The sequence below is a fragment of the Rattus norvegicus genome, chromosome 16 (assembly GCF_021556685.1).
Source record: "Rattus norvegicus strain SHRSP/BbbUtx chromosome 16, alternate assembly SHRSP_T2T, whole genome shotgun sequence".
Classification (NCBI taxonomy): Eukaryota; Metazoa; Chordata; class Mammalia; order Rodentia; family Muridae; genus Rattus; species Rattus norvegicus.
The window spans coordinates 11,440,467-11,462,577 of record NC_141549.1 but is presented as its reverse complement, the minus strand read 5'-3'; the positions used below and the strand labels follow the sequence as shown (position 1 = coordinate 11,462,577).

The 22,111-nt window shown below is 41.1% G+C and overlaps 2 long non-coding RNA genes across 3 annotated transcripts in view; one reads left to right on the top strand and one right to left on the bottom strand.

Annotated features, from left to right (window-relative positions):
- The window catches only part of LOC146583947 (uncharacterized), a 412,373-nt gene that overhangs the window by 113,532 nt on the left and 276,730 nt on the right, over positions 1-22,111 (bottom strand).
- On the top strand, positions 11,200-13,207 carry LOC148000387 (uncharacterized). The gene is made up of 3 exons (XR_015640487.1): positions 11,200-11,355; positions 11,482-11,675; positions 12,432-13,207. It is a non-coding gene; the product is annotated as an uncharacterized LOC148000387 (long non-coding RNA).

The window sequence follows — 22,111 nt, the reverse complement described above, 5'->3', positions numbered from 1 at the left end:
TTTGTAAGTAATGTACAGACATCACTAATAAATCACATGTAATAATGTTCAACATTACCTTTCAGTAAACTTCAAACTAAACTTGATAAGTGGTAATACTGTAGTCAGTAGTAACAATACAATTCTCATTGAAGTGGCTACATTTTTACATGCAGATATTTCAAGTGTTGGGGAGGATGGGGAATCATAAAATCCTGGCACATTTCTAGGGGGCATGGGGAATGCATTACCTACTTTCAGTAATACTTTGCCAGTTCTTCAAAAATATAAATACAACTAACATGACTTTGCTCATCTAAAGATGTATAAATACCCCAAAGAATGAAAATCAGAAATCCAAACTGCACAAATGGTCTGCTATAGATGAACATATTAATTGTACTATGTGCTAATTCATGATACAGCATGGGCAAGGTTCAAAGTTACTGTGCTAAGCCAAGAAACCAAATTAAAAAAGAAAAACAGGCAGAGTAAAAAATGCATAATTCAGTATGTAAATAATAATAAAATATGAAAGTAAATTACAATAACTCCTGATAGGACATTGTGAGACCAGAAACCTCCTCCATAGTTGTAAATGGGTTCATTTTTTTTTGTTGGCCATTTGCTGATGAACATGAGGACTACACCTAAGAGGAGCTTGTTTCATGAGAGACTCCCTTAGAAAAAAACTAAACTAAATTGCAAGGTGTTATCAAGTGGAGATAATCCTGGTTTAAGAATGGGTACATGAGGCCACTTCTCCAATTTAGGACTGTGTGCTCCAAGGTGTCTTACTCTATATAATGTCTGCTTATGGGCCTCAGTATGTCTTGTGATCTGCTTGAGGAGGAAGCTTCTCTAAGTTTGGTTAAGCAAGGCACTGGTGTGTGAGTATAACAGATCTTTGGGAATCATTTTCTAATATTTCTTTTCTAGAACAGTCATAGTAAGCTTTACTCTAGGTTTATGAACTATCTGGTTCCTGGTCAGCCAAGCTGTGTCAGGAATGAGGTCCATCTCAGGGAGTGAATCTTAAGTCAAGTCTGATATCTGTTGGTTACTCCCACACTATTTGTGTCACATTAATACATGCATATCAACAGACTGAATATCATTGAAATTCAAATGTTTTGTAGTTTGGTTACTGTTTAGTGTTCTTTCTTGAAAACTTGAAGTTTCAGGTGGTAACAACTTCCAGTAAGACAAGAAATTAAAACTTTGGTATTTTTACATCTCAGACTGTACTTTCCAACTGCTGGAGCATTCATTGTTTCAAAGCTAGGAATATGTGTAAGCTCAGTCAAACTCTCCATGCTTTGCCTCTCCACTGGAGATGTTCAAAGGCTGGGGGGGGCATGGACTAACAATACAGATCAAATGGAATTCTCAACAGAATTCTTTCACTTAAAAAAATGCACTTGGGAAAAGTTCAACATCCTTAGTCATCAGCAAAATACAAATGAAATGAATTTGTCATTCCATCTTACCTGTCAGAATTGCTAAAACCTAACAAAAGTGATAGCTTATGCTAACAGGGATGTAGAGCAAGGAGAACATTATCCATTGCTGATGGAAGTGCCAACGTGTACAACAAACTTCAGAACTTAACACATTGGTATTGCAATAGCATGCATATGAGTCGTCATTTGATAAACTATGTTCATACAAACTTTATTGCTAATAGCTAGAAGCGTCCTAAAGTCCTTCAATTGAAGAATGGATAAAGAAAATATTTTACATTCCCATGCTAAAATATTCCAAAACTTTTAAAATCAACATCTTGTTCCATCCAGGCATATAAATGGAACAAGAAGACAGATATAATATAAACTTACTTAAATGATGAAATTACTTTTAAAATAAAGAACAAGTATGCTACAGTCCACAGACCCAGGAAACTATGTAACAAAGAGGGCTCAAGATGCAGGCCTCTCTGTGATGGGGAGATAGAAAAGACATCTTTCTTGGCTGTATTGTGGTGGGTGTAGTTAAGGAAGTGGTCTAAATGGAGGGTAGGGATGGGAAAAGGATAAACCAGATTGGGAGGATAACTGGAGAGAGTACTGGGAGAAAAAAATTAGAATTAGTGGGTATCTCTGGGACAAGCTGGAAACCTGGAACCCTAGTGCAATGGAAACTACTAGGAAACTATGAGGGGTGACACCAGCTTAGTTTCCTAGTAGTATATTGAGCCTTCTCCTGTAACCAGAAAGTCTTTCAGTGGACAGATTAGGATATCAGCCCAGCCACAAAAAATTTCACCTACATTTTGTACAGCCTACGAGATGTGCTACGAAGGTGGCACAGAGTTGTGAAAGTGTCTATCCAATGCCTTGACACATGTGAGACCCAGGCCATGAGAGAGGCACTCCCCTCAAGCCTGGAGAACCAAGAACCAGAGGTAGGACATCCCCGAGACACAGACGAACACAGAGACAGGATAGAATAAATGCCAATGAAATGATTTCTAATAATATTCTGATATACTCAGAGACTGGTGCTAACCCAATTGTTACCAGAGAATCTTCACTTAAAAAATGATGGTAAGAAGTGCAAAGACACAGAGCCAGACATCAGGTAGACCTTGGAAAACATTGTGGAAAAGTTGGAAAAAATTTTATAGGATCTTTGAGGAACAGGTCACCCCAGAAAAAGAGATCCATCCAAACTGAGCCCATTGGATACAGGAAATGGACTGTTAACCAGAGAGCCTGCATAGGGGACTGGAAGCCTGCATTGCACTGACCTAGGCCAGCATAGGGCACTGGAAGCCTGCACTGCACTGACCTAGGCCTGCATAGGGCACTGGAAGCCTGCACTGCACTGACCTAGGCCTGCATAGGGCACTGGAAGCCTGCACTGCACTGACTAGGCCAGTGTAGGGCACTGGAAGCCTGCATTGCACTGACCTAGGCCTGCATAGGGCACTGGAAGCCTGCACTGCACTGACCTAGGCCTGCATAGGGCACTGGAAGCCTGCACTGCACTGACCTAGGCCAGTGTAGGGCACTGGAAGCCTGCACTGCACTGACCTAGGCCAGTGTAGGGCACTGGAAGCCTGCATTGCACTGACCTAGGCCTGCATAGGGCACTGGAAGCCTGCACTGCACTGACCTAGGCCTGCATAGGGCACTGGAAGCCTGCACTGCACTGACCTAGGCCTGCATAGGGCACTGGAAGCCTGCACTGCACTGACCTAGGCCTGCATAGGGCACTGGAAGCCTGCACTGCACTGACCTAGGCCTGCATAGGGCACTGGAAGCCTGCACTGCACTGACCTAGGCCTGCGTAGGGCACTGGAAGCCTGCACTGCACTGACCTAGGTCTGTGTAGGGCACTGGAAGCCTGCACTGCACTGACCTAGGCCAGTGTAGGGCACTGGAAGCCTGCATTGCACTGACCTAGGCCTGCGTAGGGCACTGGAAGCCTGCATTGCACTGACCTAGGCCTGTGTAGGGCACTGGAAGCCTGCACTGCACTGACCTAGGCCTGCATAGAGCACTGGAAGCCTGCACTGCACTGACCTAGGCCTGCATAGGGCACTGGAAGCCTGCACTGCACTGACCTAGGCCTGCATAGGGCACTAGAAGCCTGCACTGCACTGACCTAGGCACTCAGCAACTTGCAGCACTATTTTAGGTTCATCTTCTTGTAAAGTCTTAACAGTGGGATCAGGGGCTGTCTCTGACTCTGTTGCCTGTGCATGGAAGCCTCTCCCCTCACTGGGTTGCATGCTCCAGACTTAATAGAAGAGGAAGAGCCCTGGCCTAATGCAAATTGATAAGCCATGGCTGCTAAATATACGTGGGAGGCCTGTTCTATAAGATGAAGGAAGGAGGAAGTGCTAGGGATGATGCAGACAGTGCTAATGGAGAGAGAAAGAGTGAGAAAGAGAGACACAGAGAAAGACAGAGTCAGAGAGACTGAGAGAGAGACAAAATGAGAGAGACGGAAAGAGAGAAACAGAGAGACAGACGCAGAAAGTACAGAGTCACAGAGATACACCCCGACAGGCAGAGTCACACAAAAACAGAGTGGAGATTAGAGGAAGCATTCAAGAACACAAAAGTATGTGGTTGTCTCCATGAATTTTATCTATAAGGGTATTTAAAAAGTTTCCCTCCCCTCTTTTAGAGTTGGTTAGTTTGAAAAAATACTAAATGGGTGACTGGCTGATAGATTTGGCATAAACATGTCCTGATCAGCCATATTCAAGGCCCATATCTGAATGTAGTAAAAGCAATATACAGCAAACCAGTTGGTAACATTAAACTAAATGGAGAGAAACTTTAAGCAATCCCACTAAATTCAGGTAATAAACAAGGCTGCCCACTCTCTCCCTACCTATTAAATATAGTAGTTGAAGTCCTAGCCAGGGCAATTAGACAACAAAATGAGGTCAAAGTTATATAAATTGGAAAGGAAGAAGTCGAAATATCACTATTTGCAGACGATATGGTATTATACCTAAGTGACCCCAAAAATTCCACCAGAGAATTCCTACAGCTGACAACCAACTTCAGCAAAGTAGGTGGATATAAAATTAACTCAAACAAATCAGTAGACTTCCTCTACTCAAAAGATGAATAACCTGAGAAAGAAAGTAGGGAAATGACACCCTTGACAAAACCACAAATAATGTAAAATACCGTGGTGTAATACAGGTCTAGCAAGAGAAACATCTGTATGACAAGAACTTCAAGTATCTGAAGAAAGAAATCAAAGATCCCAGAAGGTGGAAAGAATTCCCATGTTCATGGATTGGCAAACATAATATAATAAAAATGGCCAAATTTCCCAAGGGATTCTACAGATTCAATGTAATTCCCATCAAGGTTCCACCTCAATTCTTCATAGGATTGGAAAGAGCAATTTGCAAATTCATTTGGAAAAGCAAAAAAACTCAGAAGAGAAAAAATTATGCTCATTAATAGAATTTCTTGGGGAATCCCCATCCCTGACCTCAAGCCATATTACAGGTCAGTCATGATTAAAAGTGCATGTCATTGCTACAGAGACAGGCAGGTAGATCAATGGACTAGAATTGAAAACCCAGAAATGAACCCACACACTGATGGTCACTTGATCTTCCACAAAGGAGCTAAAACTATCCAATGGAAAAAAAGACACTTTCATCAAATGGTGCTGGTTCAACTGGAGGTCAGCATGCAAATTGACACATTCTTATCTCCCCAAGCAATGCTCAAGTCCAAGTGGAACAAAGAACTCCACATAAAACTAGATACCCTGAAACTAAGAGAAGGTGGGTAAGAGCCTTGAAAGCATAGGCACAGCAAAAATTTTCCTGAAGAGAAATTTTTTTTTTCCTGAATAGGAAATGCCAATGGCTTATGCTCTAAGATCAAAAATGGAAAATGGGACCTCATAAAATTGCCAAGCCCCTGTAAGGCAAAGGACCCTTGCAATAGGACAAAATGGCAACCAAGCAACTGGGAAAAGTTCTTTAACAATTGTATATCTGATAGATGGCTAATACCTAATACATACAAAGAATTCAAGACATTAGATTCCTGAGAATCAAATAATCATATTGAAAACAGGGTGCAGAGCTAAACAGAGGAATCCTGAATGTCTGAGAAGTACCTAAGAAATGTGCACCCAACCAATGAAAAGAAGCTGACCCCTCTTGTTGAATTAGCTGAAAGAAGCTAAGGAGGAGGGGGCAACCCTGTAGGAGGACCAGCAGTCTCAATTAAGCTGGACCCTAAGATCTCTTAGACAATGAATCACCAACCAGGCAGAATATGTCAGCTGAGATGAGGCCTCAAACACATATATAGCAGAGGACTCCCCGGTCTGGGTTCATTCATAGAAGATGCACCTAACCCTCAGGAGACTGGAGGCGCCAGGAAGTTTAGAGTTCAGGTGGGATGGGGACGGTGGGGACATCCTTGTGGAGATGGGGTGGGTTGAGTACAGGGGCAGCAGGTAGAAGGTATGAGATGTGGATCCTTGGAGGGTGGACTTGATAGGGATTAAAATATTTACTGTAAAAACAAATAAATTAATTAATAAAAATGTTCAACATCCTTAGTCATCAGGGAAATGCACATCAAAAGAACCCTGAGCTTTCAGCTCACACCTCACAGTCAGAATGGCTGAGATAAAAAATTCAGATAACAGTAGATGGTGGCAAGGATGTAAAGAATTCAGACCCCTTCTCCATTGTTGTTGAAATTGCAAACTGGTACAACCACTCAGGAAATCATTCCGGCACTTCTACAGAAAATTGGGCATAGTACTAACTGAGAACCCAGCTATGCATCTCCTGGGTATACACCATAAGATGTTCCAACACATAATAAGGACACATGCCCCACTATGTTCATAATAGACTTATTTATATAATTGCCAGAAGCTGGAAAGAACCCATATGTCTTTTAACAGAAAGGATACCGAAAATGTGGTACATTTAGATGCTGGCATACTATGTGCAGCTATTAAAAACAATGACTACTCTTCCCCACTTTTTCTTCTATTAGTTCGAGTGTATCTGGTTTGATGTGGAGGCCTTTGATTCCCCTGGACTTAATCTTTGTACAGGGCGATAAGAATGGATCAATTTGCAATCTTCTACATCCTGACCTCCAGTTGAATGAGCACCATTTGTTGAAAATGCTATCTTTTGTCCATTGGATGGGTTTAGCTCCTTTGTCAAAGGTCAAGTGACCTTAGGTGTGTGGGTTCATTTCTGGTTCTTCAATTCTATTCCACTGATCAATCTGCCTGTCTCTGTACCAGTGCCATACAGTTTTTATCACTATTGCTCTGTAATAAAGCTTGAGGTCAGGGATGATGATTTCCCACAGAAGTTTTTTATTGTTGAGTATAGTTTTCCCTGTTCTGGGTATTTTGTTATTCCAAATGAATTTGCAAATTGCTGTTTATCTCCCTATGAAGAATTAATTTAGGATTTTGATGGGGATTGCACTGAATCTGTAGATTGCTTTTGGCAAAGAAGCCATTTTTACTATGTGGCCCATATATATACAACCACCAAAACTATGTAAGATTGATGAAGCTAAGAAGTGCATGCTGACAGGAACTGGATATAGATCTCACAGCCAGAACATGTCAAATACAGAGGCAAATGCTAGTAGCAAACCTCTGAACTGAGAACATGACCCCCATTTGAGAAATTAGAGAAAAGATTGAAAGAGCTGAAGGGGTTTGCATCCCCATAAGAACAACAATGCCAATGAACCAGAGCTTTCAGGGACTAAAGCACTACTAAAAGACTATACATGGACTGACCCATGTCTCCAACTGCATATGTAGCAAAGAACTGCCTTGCTGGGCACCAATGGAAGAAGAAGCCCTTGGTCCTGCCAAGGTTGGACCCCTAGGGTAAGGGATTATTGGGAGTGGGTAAGGGGGCTATATGTGGAGGGGAACACCCTACTAGAAGTAGGAGCAGGAGATGATTATGGACTGGAAACTGGGAAAGGGAATAATATTTGAAATGTAAATAAAGCAATATCCAATAAAAAATTTAAAAAATAATGACTACATGAAATTCTTGCACAAATGGATTGTGAACTAGAAAATATCACCCTGAGTGAGTTACCCAGTCACAAAATAACACACATGTTATGCAGTCACTGAGAAGTGGATATTAGCACAAAATTTTGAAATACCTAAGGAAAAGTTCACAGATCCTATGAAGCTCAAAAGAAGGAAGATGAAAAATGTGAATCCTCCATTCCTTCTTAGAAGGGAGAACAAAATACTCACGGGAGGAAATACAGGGACAAATAGTGGAACAGGGACTGAAGAAAAGGTCATCCAGAGCTGTCCCACCTGGGGATCCATCCCATATGCATCACTATTCCTTATGCCAAGAAGTGCTTGCTGACAGGAGCCAGATATGGGTGACTCCTTAGAGGTTCTGTAGTAGCCCTACTGATACAAATGAGGATGGTTGCAGCTAACCATTAGACTGAACAGGGGGACCCCAATGGAGGACTTAAAGAAAAGAAAGAAGGATATGATCGAGTTTGCAATAGCAAAGAAAGAACAACAATATAAACCAACCAGATCATGCCAGAGCTCCCAGGAACCAAACCAGCCACCAATGAGTACACATGGAGAGACCCATGGCTACAGACATTTATATAGCAGAGAATGGCATTGTCCACCATCAATAGGAGGAAAAGCCCTTGGTCCTGCGAAGACTCGATTCCCCAATATAGAATAATGCCAGGGTGTTGTGGGTGGAGTGTGTGGGTGGGAGCGGGAGCATCCTCAGAGAAGCAGAGTGATGAAAGAGGGGATATGGGGGAGGGGGCAGGAAGGGAACAACATTTGAAATCTAAGTACATAAATTACCCAAGGAAAATAAAATTAAGAAAAAATAGCAAAAAAATATGTGCTGATAAGGACTTGAAATACTTCAGGCTTAAGAGCAGCAGGAAGATGGGGATGTTGAGCAGCTACTGATAGAGAAAAGCTTTACCAGTCCTTGTGTTAATTTTATGCAGGTCAAGACAATGAATAAGAAGCCTGCATCTTAGAAATCCAAAAATTTGCAAACTTAATGGATCCTCTACTGAACCCTCTGCCTATTTTTTTATGGGCCTATGGGGGTCATTTTTATTCAAGCCAAGAGTCAGACACTCACATGGAAACTTATGCACATACAAAGAGGGGGATATAGGGAAGCACTCTGTGGAAACTATTCTGGATATTAAGATGGGGTAATACTCTTCAGTAAGCAAAAACCTGGGCAACCTGCTTCATATGCGTGCTGACTCTATATGGTAAGAAGCAGAGGGCTAAGTTATGGACCATCTCAGGACAGAGGTAAGTGAAGGAGACAGCTCTCACTGTTTCTATTGGGTGAAAAGGAAATTATCCCATGCTGTTGGATACAGTAAGGCAAGGGACCTTGTCTAAGTGCACTCTTCTCACGTGAGAACTACCAAAGATAAGTTATTTCCAAGACAACCTAACATAGCCATGAATTTGACATATGTAAATATATATACATATATTCATATACATTTATTTATTACTTGGAATAAGGAGAAAATAGTTAAGCATTTTAATTTTGCTACATTTCTTTTCTTTTCTTTTTTTATTGAATTTTTTATTTACATTTCAGATGTTATTCGATAGCCTGGTTTCCCGTTGATAAGCCCCCTATGCCATCATGCATCCCCCTTTCTATGGGGGTGTTCACCCTTCCAAACCACTCCCTTCCTGCTTCCCCCTGACATTCCCCTATGCTTGGGGGGGGTCCAGCCTTAGCAGGACCAAGGGCTTGTCCTCCTATTTCTGCCTATGGTTTTAATTCAGTCTGTGGTTTTAACTCCTAATCTCGCTGGGTCTGTGGTAATAATTAGTCTTCCACGGCTTTTCTATCACGGTTGTATTTATGAATACAAGCGCAGTGGCACCTCTACCTGATTCATGCCTGTGCTGCTCTAAGGAAGGTATGGGAATTTTGTGACTTCATTTTGGTGATAAGATCACCCTGCTAGATTTTTAGGACATAATCCTCATATCACATAATCCTTCTCCTTATAGGCTTTTCATGTCTTGATAAATTCCAACTTATCAAGTGGACTTGGCCTATTCAAAGATGTATTCTTTGAATTTAGATGTCCCTGTTCCTAATAGCAGTAGATTAAACAACCCACCTAGCTGTAGGCATACAGATACCAAGAGTCCCAGAGTTTATCTATTGTTTGTTATTTTGTCTGGACAGGGGATTCAGCTCAAGAACATTATATTGATCCAGGTTCCTTTGAAAGGAGAGTTAGTTCCCAGAGTTATATGCTTACCATGTCATTTTAAAAAGTTCTGGCTTTTGCCTTAACCTGTAAAAGAATGTTACATTCTACCAACACACACACACACACACACACACACACACACACACACACACACATATACACACACACACACAGATGCAAATGTATGCTACCATGTATGCATGTAAGCACACCCTTGTACTTTCTTGAATGAACATGCACAAATAAACCTAACACATATAACAAAGCTATCATGCAATGCCCTCCTCGCATGTGCTGGAAGGAATAACCGTGCACATGCATTTGAACATGCAGGAGATCCTGAAAAACTTCTGGGAATTGAAACAAAAGAAACTAAGTAAACATCAGAGGGAAGAGTAAAGGAGCAATGAACTCAACTCTACTTCACTGGGCAAGGGAGACAACATAGTAACTAACTATAACACACCCCACCATTGTGGAGTAGCAGGGAAGTCTGATCTCATGCACATGATGTTGACTCCTCACATCTCTGGCTTGCTGTACTGTGACCCAGACACTCTGCTTGAATGAGGGAGATGACCAGGGGATAAACAGTGAATGACTTTGGAGCAAAAATTACTGAGAAGAGCAGAAAAAGGAAACAGAGTATAAAGGAATAGATGGAATAGCAGGGAGGAAAACAGATGAGGCACCAGAGAAGAGACTGGCTGCGACATAACACATGATGGGGACAGAAAAGTGTGCTGTTTTCTGTTCAGGCTTCATTCAGGTCCTGTGAAAACCACCAAGACTAAATGTTACTAAGGAAAGACAAATTTTCTTGCAGGTGTCTGGTCGAAGTCCACCATTGGAGAGAATCAGATCAAGGACTCAAGCAGGAATTGAAAGAAGAAGCGATAGAGGAAGAATCCGCTCTGAAAGAGGGCGAGGGGGCCAGCTTCCATCTGGTAAGCCATTGGATGTACTTATGCCAGCTGTTCACAAAAGGGCTGCAAACTTATGGGATTAAGCCCTAACATGATCATGGTGGTGGAAACTGACTCTAAGAAAGACAATTCCTATGCAGGCACACTGACATTTTGGGGACGCTGGCTGTCACAGGCATGCATGTGCTCTCATTCCGCATAGAAAACATACAAGGTCACATAAAAGCAAGAAAATATGCGCAGAGAGTGGTTAAGGTAGATTGGGATAATTAGGGCTGACTTTGTGAGTATGGTTACAGATGAGGTTCAACAGTAGAGACTCAGCTTGTGAAGCTGAGGTGTTGTTTATATCACGATATCTAAGGGGAACATTGGAGAGGAAAACCGATGAGTACCTGTGTTTCTTTGTGCACCCAGGAAATGGGAAGGGACATGGGATCCTTTAAGGAAGAAGGGACAGTAATGGAAACACCAAACTGAAAATGACCTAACAATACAGAACCTTGGTAACCAGGCAACCCACGGGTTAGAGCAAGGCCTGCAGGTTCGCTTGTCAGAGATAGTAGAGAGGGCAGGATGTTCTCTTGCATAAAGGCTAAGGCTTAAAGAAAGACAGCAGGGAAGATCATGATGGTGTCTGGAGGCGCAGGGTTCACTCTTGCCTTCAAGGACAGGACCACACAGACCGGGTAACCACTCTGTTGTCTCTGGGTATTTGGCATAGAAATAATTCAGGGAAACTTGGGATGAGGAGAACCAATCAGATGTTTGCACATTTGTGCTAGTTTGACCACTCCACCTTGATCTCTTTGTAGGTTGAGAATGCTTCTGCTCAAAAGAACCATGGAGCCAGGGAGAGAGTCATGTATCAGGGCACAGACAATGATTTAGCAGATGAACAAGCTGGTGCCTTCTCTGAATGAAGGGGACCCTTGGTTGTCCTTGCTTTTCTGTCTACATATAAAAGTTCTGCCACACCCCTTCAGGTATTGGACCTGCTGTCTGTGAGGTGAGTGCCCATCTGCAAGCCCATAGTTCTCAGATCCTGTGGTTGGTTTCAGGAATCTAAGTGTCTGTCTCTGTCTCTGTCTCTGTCTCTGTCTCTGTCTCTGTCTCTGTCTCTGTCTCTCTCTCTCTCTCTCTCTCTCTCTGTGTGTGTGTCTTGCTGTCACTCTCTCTTTTCTCCCTCCGCACTACACCATCTACCTTTCTTTTTTGTTTCCCTCTTGCTATCGTTTCACTCTCCCTCTCTGTCTCAGTCTCTATCTCTGTCTCCATCTCAGTCTCTGTCTCTGTCTCCATCTCAATTCTCAGTCACTGTCAACTCTTTATTGTCTACATAATTGTAAGAACCCATTAGTATGCACTAAGCAATTCCTTCTCCCAAGCTTGATCCACCAATTGGGCTGACCAAGGCTGAGACCCTAAATGGATGTAGCTAATCCTCGAAAAGGCACTGTCTCCTTCACCAAATATTATCGAGGCCTTGGTGAGTGCAATCTTCTCATATAGAAAGGAGGTTCTAGGAATTTTTAAGTACCCACCAGAGATGTGTCCAAAGTAGAGACCCATGAAGGATAATCCAGGAAACCATGTAGCCAAGGAGATGTCTGGATAGAGATGTCTGTCTTCCACATTTGGACAGATACATTGAAAGCACCTATTGTGTACAGCTGAACTAATAATTCAGACAGCAGCCAGAACTGCCAGTATTGGGTGAGAGGTCTGGGACTTTAGAGGTGACATTTTCTTTGGTCTTTTCTAGGTATGCATACTTCAGTCCTTATTCTAAATTGGATGAACAAAAGAACACCCTGTGTAGCTTTCTGGAAACATGGATGGACAAGAACCCTGAGGACTTTTGTGACCCATCAAACCTGTTACCTCTGTAATACCTGAAGTCCTACTTGAGTGTGTACACGCCCAACTCTGACCTTATTGTCCCTGTCAAGAGGCTCCCGACCCAGTTGCAGCAAGAACATGCCAGGGATTCACAGGGCAAGAATGACAGATTCATATCTGGGGAGACACACATCCTCAGAACCACAGATTGAATGGGTATAAATCAGCAAAGAAAAGAATCACTCTGGAGCCAGAACCAACTTGTGCCCCAGAGCTGGAGGGCACATAAACCTCCAGAAGGTTCTGGGGTTTATGAGTAGTTGCCTGCCATATGTGGCAGCAGCAGTTCAGCCAGCACAGCTGATAGCAGCTGTGGAAACTGTGTCTCCTTGTGTCTGTAGATTTCAGTCATCTCCTGCTTGCTACAGTGGGCCTGCCTATTTAGAGAATGGCCCTCTCACCTCTCCTCATCAAATTGAGTCTCTCCTGTATCTGAGCTGCTGCTCCTGTCCCTTATGATCAGCTGCTTATTTCAATCCAGCAGCAGTTCCAACCCCACAGCCAGCCTACCCCTCCCCTGAGAAAGAGCCATTTTAGGCATTCTGATGTTTTCAATGTTGTGTTTATTTTAAGTATTGGTCTTAATAAATTGTTAGTATTTGGTTTACATTGAGTAAAATGTTTAATACTGTGAGAAAATGTGTGTAATTTATGAATATTCTATTTGATAAATTATTTTAAGTTTGTTCAAACATTTTAAGGAACAAAAACAACTTAAAAATATAAACATAAGCATTTAAAAGAATTAGGTGACGTGCTTAAATTATAAAAGGTAAATGTCTTAAATCATCTCTTTTCTAAAGAAGGTATATACATCACTACTAAATCACATGTAATAATATTCAATATTAACTTTCAGTAAACTTCAAACTAAACCTGAGGAGTGGTACCACTTTTGTCCAGTGGTAACAATTCAATTCACACAGAAGTAGCTACATTTTAACCCAGATATTCCAAGGGTTAGGAAGGATGGGGAATTATAGAATCATGGCACATTTCTAGGGCACATGTAGAGTGCATTACCTACTTTTAGAAATATTTTGCCAGTTCTTCAAAAATATAAAGACAATAATTCATTTTGTTATTCACATGATGGGTAAATACCTCAAAGAATTAAAATCAGAAATCCAAAATTGCACCAATGATCTGCTGCAGATGAACAGATTAATTTTAGTATGTGCTCATACATGCTACAGGATGGGCAAAGTTCAAAGTTATTGTGCTAAGCCAAGAAGTCAAATACAACTACAGAATTAAGCAAGAATTTCAGTAATGAATAGATCTATGCAGGCAGATTGATGAACGTTTGGAAGGAGAAAAAGGTTTTCAATGGACAGGAAGGTGCTCATCAAATGAAGAATATATTTTGTGAATGTACACAATGCATTTTGTTTATATTTATGCCTGATCACCTCCCATCTACTCATCCCATGACTTGACAAACAGACTCCCTTCTGGTATTAAATAACTAATTAAATTATTTTAGTTATTTATTGATTTATGATAATTGATGATTTAATATTCCAATGTTATTTACTCTACACATACAAATAATCTGGATCATGTAGCAATAGGTATGTAGTCTCTGACATAGTGCACAAATACAGTCATTCTTCCACTGGTCATTTCCTCAAACCAAAATGATGCTCCCTCCCCAGAAGACAGCAACTGCAATCAGCAATTAAGCAGGGGTGAGGATGTCACAAACACCTTCTCCATGGCTAAGGATAGGCATAAAATCCCTTAAAACCCATAACATGAAATCCATTATATAAACATAGGACATGTAGAGTTAAACGAGAAAAAAAAACATCATATAATTAATAATGACATACAAGAATTAAATTACAAAAAGTCCTGATAGGACATAATGAAACCAGGAACCTCCCTCATAGATGCAAATGGGTTCGTATTCTGTTGGCCACTTGGTGGTGAACATGAAGACTGCACTTAATGGGATTTATTTTCCTAGATACCCTCAGAAAAAACTAAACATTAAATTGGAAGGTGTTATCAAGTGGTGATAATCCTGGGTAAAGGATGGGTACATGAGGCCACTGCTCAAATTTATGACTGAGTGTTCCAAGGTATCTCACTCTACATAAGGTCTGCTTTTGGGCCTGAGTATGCCTTGTGATCTGCTTGAGAAGGAAGCTTCTCGGATGTTGCTTGAGCAAGGCACTGGTCTATGAGTGTAACAGATCATTAGAAATCACTCTTCTATTCTTTCTTTTGTACAGCAATCCTACTTAGATTTTCCCCAGGTCACTGAACTATCTAGTCTCAGGATCATGGTCACCAAGCAGTGTCAGGTATGTTATCCATGTCAGGGAGTGAATCTTAAGTCAAGTCAGATATCTGTTGGTTACTCCCACAATATTTGTGTCACAATAGAACATGCATATCTTACAGAGCTGACACCATTGTAAGTAAAAGGTTTTGTCTTATGGTTAGGGTTTAAATTTTTCTTAGAAACATGCAGAATTTTCTAGGGCAGACTAGATGCCTGGAACCCAAGGAATCCCAGCTTTGGGTTTCTCACATCTCAGACTTCACTTCCCACTCCGGGAGCATCCATTTTCTCAGTGTAAGCTAATGTGATGAGTGCAGGCAACCCTCCACATTTTGCCTCTACAGTGGACACGCCCAAAGGCTGAGGGTACATGGATCAACAGATCTAAAGAGAATTCACAGCAGAATACACTCACTTAAAGAAATACACTAAGAGAAATGTTTAACATCCTTAGTCATCAAGGAATTTCAAATAAAATGGCTTCGAGATCCCATGTGACCTATCAGAATGGCTAAAACCAAAAAAGAAGTGATACCTTATGCTAACAAAAATGTAGAGTAAGGGGAATGCTTTTCCATTGTTGGTGGAAGCGCAAACTTGTACAACAACTTTGGAAGACAACACATTGCATTTTCAGAAAAATTTACATACCAGAAATTCACTTGCTAGACTCTCGTCACACAATCTTTATTGGTAGTTGCTAGAAACAAACTAAAGTCCTTCAACTGAAGAATGGATAAAGAAAATATTTAACAGTTATGCACTGGAGTATTCTATAACTCTTAAAATCAATATCTTGTTCTATTCTGGCAAATGAATGGATAAAGAAAGCAAATATAATATAAATTCACTTATATGTTGAAATTACTTTTGAAGGAAAGAACAAGTATGCTAGAATCCACAGACCCAGAGAAGCTAAGTAATAAGAAGGCTCAAGATACAGATGAATGCATCTCACTGTGAGGGGGAAGCAGAATAGACATCTAAATTGGGTGTATTGTGGTGGGGTATAGTTATGGGAGGAGTCTAAGTGAAGGGTAGGGAAGGGAAAAGGAGGAATCAATTGGGGAGGACAATGGGAGAGATTCTTTGGAGTGTAAATTAGAATTGGGGATACCTCTGGGAAAAGCTGGAAATCTAGTGCAGTGCAAGATTCTAGGAATATATGAAGGGTGATACCAAATTATATTCATAGTGGTTGGGGATATTGAGTCTTCTCTTGTAAGCAGAAAGACTTCCAGTGGACAGATTAAGATATCAGCCCAGCCACAAAATATTACACGTTCTTTTGTTACAGCCTACAAGATGTGCTGTAGTAAATGTGGCAAAGAAATTGTGAAAGTGTCTAACCAATGCCTTGACACATCTGAGACCCAAGCCATGAGTGTGTGTCCACCTCTCACAATGTCTGGATTATGAAGAACAAGAATTTGGACCTCCCAGAGGCACAGATACATACAGAGACAGGATAGAAAAGAGTGAATTGAAAAAATACCAATGAAATGATTTCTACAATATTTTGATATACTCAGAGATTGGTCCTACCCAAATTGTCCTCAGAAATCCTTCCTAAAAATGATAGTAACAAGTGCAAAGAAACAAAAACAGACGTTAGATAGTGCTTAGAACACATTGTGGAAACATTTGAGGAAATTTTGTGGGAGCTAGGGTTAAAGGGGAGCACAAGATGAAAGAAATACATCCAGCCAAACTGAGTCCATAGGATACAGGAAATCAACTGTCTACCAGAGATCCTGCATGTGGACCTGGTAGCCTATGACTGACATAGGCCCTTAACACCTTACAAAACTTGTGTAGGTTCATGCTCTTGTAAAGTCTTAACGGAGCAAGCAGGGGCTGTCTCTGTCTCTGTTGCCTGTACATGGGAGCCTCTCCCCTCACTGGGTTTCATGCTCTAGCCTTAATAGAAGAGGAGGAGCACAACTTAATGCAAACTGAGAAGCCATGGCTGCTAAATATACATGAGGGGTCTACCCTGTTCTGAAGATGAATGAAGGAGGAACTGCTAGACATGATGCAGATAGTGCTGGTTGAAAGAGAAAGAGAATAGGAAAAGTGAGAGAGGGAGGGAAGCTGGGATGTAGGGAGGGATGGAGGGAGGGAAGTATATATGGAGAGAAAGAAACAGAGACAAAGACACAAACACAGAAAGACAGACAGAGTAAGAAGTGGAGAGACAGACACACAGTCACAGGAGGATTCACACAGAAACAGAGAAGGAGAACAGAAGAAGAATTCAAGAACACAAAAGTAATATGTTGTCTTTATGAATGTTTTTTAAGAGTCTTGAAGAAATTTCCCTCCCCTCTTTTGGGTTGTTCATTTTCAAAAACTTCTGTAGGGGTGCCTGGCTTATGGGTTTGACATAAAAAATGTCCTGATTGGCAAGAATTCAATGCCCATACCTCCATATAGTAAAAGCAAAATACAGAAAACCAAAAGCCCAAATCACATTAAATAGAGAGAAATTGAACCAATCCCTCAGAAAGAAGACTTTACATAAGGCTGCCCATCTCTCCCTACCTATTTGATATAATTGCTGAAGTCCTAGCCAGAGCTTTTATTCACCAAAAGAGGTCAAAGGGATATAAACTGGAAAGGGAGAAGTCAAAATACCCCTATTTGCAGTGGATGTGAAAGTATACACATGTGATCCCAAAAAGTCCACCACTTCAGCAAAGTAGTTGGATAAAAAATTAACACAAACAAATTCATAGACATCATCTACCCAAGGATAAACAGGATGAGAAAGAAAATAGGGAAATGACACACTTCACAATAGCCACAAATATTGTAAAATATGTTGGTGTGATTCTTACCAAGCAACTGAAAGATCTGCAGACAGAACTTCAAGTCTTTGAAGAAAGAAATCAATGAAGATCTCAGAAAATGGAAATGTCTCCCATGCTAATGGCTTAGCAGGATTAATGTAGAAAAATGGTCATCTTGCCCAAATCTACAATATTCAATGTAATTCCCATTAAAATTCCAACTCAATTCTAGCTAGAATTAGTAAGAGCAATTTGTAAATTCATTGGAAAATGGAAAAAAAGACCAAAAAATATAAATAAAAACCAAAAATGCCCCAGGATGTCCAAAACTATTCTCAACAAGAAAAGAACATATGAGTAAATCACCATCCCTGTTATAAAACTGCACTACAAAAAATCGTTATTAAGAACTGAATGGTATTTATACAGAGACGGGCAGGTAAATCAATGGAAGAAAATTGAAGACCAAGAAGTGAACCCACACACCTATGGTCAATTGTGTTTCACAAATGACCTAAAACTGTCCAATATGAAAAAGACAGCATTTTCAACATATGGTGCTGGTTCAACTGGAGGTCAGCGTGGAGAAGAATGGAAATTGGCCCTTTCTAATTTGCTGGTACAGAGCTCAAGTCCAAGTGGACAAAAGTCCTCCATATAAAACCAGATACACTGAAAATAATAGAAGAGAAAGTGGCAAAGAGCCTTGAACAGATAGACACAGGGGAAAATCTCCTGAAAAGGACACCTAGGTGTCATGCTTTAAGATCCAGAATCAACCAAGGGAACCTCATAAAATTGCCAAATCATGTAAGGAAAGACATAGGAAGTGAACAAAATGGCAACCAACAGGTTAGGAAAAGTTCTTTACCTATCTTACATCTGAAAGGGATAATAACTAATACATACAAAGAACTCAAGGATTAGACTCCAGCATAATAAATAATCCTATGAAAAATGGGGTACAGAGATAAACAAAGAATTAACAAACAAGGATTCCCAAATGGCTTAAAAAGCACCCAAGAAAATGTGTAGCCATCTAAAGAACAGAAGGTGGTGACCCTTCTGGTTGAATTAGGGAAAAGTTGGAGGAAGCTAAGGAGGAAGTCAACCCTGTAGGAGGACGAGCAGTCTGAATTAACCTGGACCTCTATGATCTCTTAGACAGTGGATCACCAATCAGGCAGCGCACACCAGCTGAGATGAGGCCTCCAACACTTGTATAGCAGAGGACTCCTGGGTCTGGGTTCATTTATAGAAGATACAGCTAACCCTAAGTAGACTGGAGGCCTCAGGAAGTTTAGGGGTCCTGTGAGCTGGGTAGGGTGGGCACATCCATGTGGAGTCAGTTGGAAGGCAAACCAGGGTAGCAGGGTGGACATATGAGTTATGGAACTCTCAGGTGTTGGACCTAAGCAGAATGAAGTATGGAGATGATAAATGAGTGCATGAATGAATGAAATAATTAATTAATTAAAAAATGAGAAATGTACAACAGCATTAGTCATCACAGAATGGGAAAAGAAAACTACCCTGGGATATCAACTAACTTCTCAATGACAGAATTGCTAAGATCAAAAACTCAGGTGCTAGCAGATGTTGGCAAGGTTGTGGATCAAGAGGAACACTCCTTCACTGTTGGTGAAATGGAAAGCTGGCACAACCATTCTGGAAATTACTCTGGAACTATCCAAAGGATTGAACATAGTACTAATTGAAGACACAGCCTTACCACTCCTGGGCATACACCCAAAAGTTTCTCCAACATGTAACAAGACACTATGTTCATATCAGCCTTATTTATAATAACCAGAACCTGGAAAGAACCAGATGTCCTTCACCAGAGGAATGGATACAGAAAATGTGATATGTTTACACATAAGAGTACTTCTGAACTATTAATAGCAAATGACTACATGAATTCTTAGACAAATGGATGTAACTAGAAAACACCAACCTGACAGAGGTAACCCGGTCACAAAAGAACACACATGGCATTTACTTGTTGAAAATATTATTTGAGTCCCAATGCTTTAAATATCTATGAAAAAATTCATATAATGTGAAGCTCAAGAAGAAGGAAGACAAAAATGTGAAAGCTTGATTCCTTCATAGAAGGGAGAACAAAATACTCAGGGGAGGAAATACAGAGACAAAGACTGGAGTTTGGATTTAAGAGAAGGACATCCTCCAGTGACTGCCCCACCTGGGGATCCATCCCATATGCATCCACCATACCCAATCACTATTGCTGATGCCAAGAAGTGCTTGCTGACAGGAGTCAGATATGTGTGACACCTGAGAGGCTCTGCTAGAGCCATACAACTATGAATGCAACCTTTGTAATGAATGGGGGATGCAAATAGAGAAGTTAGATAAAAAGACTGAAGGAACAGAAATGGTTTGCAAACCCATAAGAAGAACAACAATATCAGCCACAGAGATCCCACCAGAGCTCCCAGGGATCACACCAACAATCAATGACTACACATGAAAGGACCCAGGAATCCTGCCACAGAGGTAGCAGAGGATGCCATTGTCCAACCTCAATAGGAGGAAAAGCCTTTGGTTCTGTGAAGACTCGACACCCCAATGTAAGATATTGCCAGGGTGTTGTGGGTCGACTGGATGGGTGCGAGTGGGAGCATCCTCATAAAAGCTTGGGGATGGGGAGGAGATATGTAGGAGAAAATCGATAATTTATGAAATCTAAAAATGAAATATGCCAGAAAAAAATTTACATAACAGAAAAAAGAAAAACGTAGCACAAAAGCATGTGTTCATCCAGACTCGAATTAGTTTAGGCTTAAGAGCAGCAAGAAGATGGGGATGTTGAGCAATTAAGAATGGTGAAAAGATTTAGCAATCCTTTGTGCTAATCTACCAAGTTTTATTCAGGTCAAGAAAAATGAAGAAGAAGCCAGGCATCTTGGACTCCACAATTTGTGCTGCTCCACACTATGGCTCCTCTACTGTACTCTCTGCCTTACAGTCCATGTTTTCAACTCACAATCTCGCTGTGTTGGTGGTAATATTTAGTCTTCCACTGCTTTGCCATCACAATTATATGTACAAATTTTAGTGCAGTGGGGCCTCTACCTGATTCACACCTATGCTGCAGAACGGAAGCTATGGGAGTTTTGTGGCTTATTCTTGGTTACATGAACAGCATCCTATTTGCTTGGAACATAATTGTCCTGTCTCAGAATCCTTCACTATATAGGCTTTTGATGTCTACCAACAAATACACACCCACACATACATACATACATACACACACACACACACACACACACACACACACACACACACACAGCCCAAAACACATACAAAACAGACACAGGCAAACAACCACAAATAAGCATGCATGTTACCATGCATGCATACAAGCACTCCCAAGTAGTCTCATGCATTCCAAGGCAAAAATGCACATAATGTATGTAAGAATGTTCTCATGTACATGCCCTCCTCACATGTACATGAGGAACTAGCATGCACATGCATGTGCACTTGCAGGAGAACCTGACACCTTTTGGGTACTGCAACCAAAGAAACCAAGAAAACATCCCAAGGAAGAGCAAAGGAGCAATGAACACAAATCTACTTCATTTGGCAAGGAAAACAAGTTAATAATTTAATATAACACTGCCCACCATTGTGGAGTATCAGGGAAGTCTGAGCTCATGCACATGATGTGGATTCCTCTGCTCACTGGCTTGCTAAATCATTACACAGACACTTTGTTTGAAGGAGGGAGTTGACCAGGGAATGAAGATTGAATGACTTTGGAGCAAAACCACTGGTAAGAGTAGGAAAAATCTAGAGGAAGAGATGGGATAGAAGGGAATGAGGATGTGAGGAAGCAGAGAAATGAAGGCTGCCACACATCACAGGGTGGGGACAGAGAAAAGGTGGTGATGGTTGCTCAAGTTTCGTTCAGTTGCTGTGATAAGGGCCAGGACTAAATGCTACTAAGGGAATGGAAAGTTTTCATGCAGGTGACAGATCACAGTCCAACACTGGAGAGAATCAGATCAAGGACTCAAGCAGGAATAGAAGAAGAAGCAATGGAGGCTGAATCCCCTCTGAAAGAGTGCTAGGGGGCCAGCTTCCATCTGGTAAGCCATTGGATGTTCCTAGGTCAGCTGTTCACAAAGGGCTGAAAAGCTACTGACTTAAGCCATAAAATGACCTTGATGGTGGAAACTGACTCCTGGAAAGACAATTCCTATGTAGGCACACTGACACTGTGCAGCTGCTGGCTGTCACAGGCATGCATGTGATCTCATTCCACACAGAACACATACAAAATCATGTAATTGCAAAGAAACATGCCTAGGGTATGTTTATGGTATATTGGGAAAATTAGTGCTGAATTTATGAGTCTGCCAATTCAGATCAACAGTAGAGACTCAGCTTGCAAAACTGAGGTGCTGCCTATTTTGAGATATCTCTGGG